The following is a 1,534-nucleotide window of genomic DNA, read 5'->3' on the forward strand; positions in this document are numbered from 1 at the left end:
GAGAAGAATAAGAACTTACATAAGTTTTTTTTTTTAATAAAGAGCAACAATGGCGAAGAGAACTCCCACCACAATTGAGCAGTTGGCTATTTTTTTTTTCATTTTTTTTTTATTTTATTTTGTATTTTTATTTATTTTTATAATGATAATGAGTTTGACAAATGATTAGGACAAGCATACAACAAATTGTGCTGCAAGTCCTTCCTGAATGACAAATCATATCCTCCTAAATACAAACTTATTAGAACCAGCTGTCATTACGTTACTGTCCATAATTTTATACAACTTCTTAAGGAGCTCAACAGACTGTTGTGCCAAAAAACCAAAAATTTTGAAACTGAACGGAATGAAATAATGTTGGTTGGCCTTACAAGTATCCTTGTGTTTCTCAATCTTTCTTGTTGCTGCTCTATTAGTTGCTTCTCCAACCACAAAAACTCCATTCCCAAACCCTACTAATGGAGAGGCTTTAGTTACATTAACACATGCATGCTATTTCGATAATAGAGCTATTTCAGTTTTGAAAGAGTGAGCTGGAACACCCATCTTTTTTTAGAGATTTTCTCCTTTAAATTGGACCTGATAATCCAATGTGGCCCTTTAAAAATGTACCGCGGGCCTGGGTTTTAAAGGACTGTGTTGGTGATGCCTTAGAATTTAGGCTCTCCCTTTTTGGATATTTTCATTTTGGATGTTGCAAGTCTTTTCGGCCCAAAGAAACAGAAACAGGTCTTAGGTCCCGGCCTGGCCCTCAATTTTTGTTTCATAATTTTATGTCTTAACCCTGATTCTTTCATTTTGACACCCCACTTGCCACTTCCAATCAAATCAGAATCCAGTTTAAAAACACTATTGCGCCCAAGACCTTCATACCATGACACATGTCAAACGTAAGATAATAAAGTGACTATTGGATACTTGGATGCTTTTCCACTGGCGGACACGTTAAGATACCTTTTGATGTTTGATGGAATTCGAGTACGGTCATCTTTTCCGCCGTTGGAATGGTAATTGCGTAATAACAGTGGCATTTGGTAAGCCGCTCGTTTCTTCTTTATTTTATCCCATAATATTGGGTCACTTGGCTGCCTTACCCAACCAATACTCGACACACATATTTCTGGGCCAGGTCCTTAAAGTGGTTTCACTCCAATGTCCTAGGAAACGTTTCTGGCAGTTGGAGTACTAGGGTATGCCTAAAGATGAAACCACCACACCCAGTTACCCACTACTTTTTACCTACTCTTTTTAACCAACCTCCCCCCACCCCCTCCAACAATCAATTTATTCCCCCTATACTTGATCAAACTAAAACCAAAATACAGTATTGAGTATTTGAGGGTTTAACTTATTTTTGTTTACATAGGTGCACATTAAAATCCAAACGACAAATTATAATGACCCAATGGTTAAGAGTTGTTGTTGTCCACTAAGTTGGTGACACGTAACTCAAATGTTTGGGCAGTCAGAAGGCTGTGATGTTGATTGGATGGGATCCTGATCGAAAAAAAAGAAACAGAAGGTAACGTTGATT

Source organism: Coptis chinensis, chromosome 8 (genome assembly GCF_015680905.1).
Source record: "Coptis chinensis isolate HL-2020 chromosome 8, ASM1568090v1, whole genome shotgun sequence".
NCBI classification, from domain to species: domain Eukaryota; kingdom Viridiplantae; phylum Streptophyta; class Magnoliopsida; order Ranunculales; family Ranunculaceae; genus Coptis; species Coptis chinensis.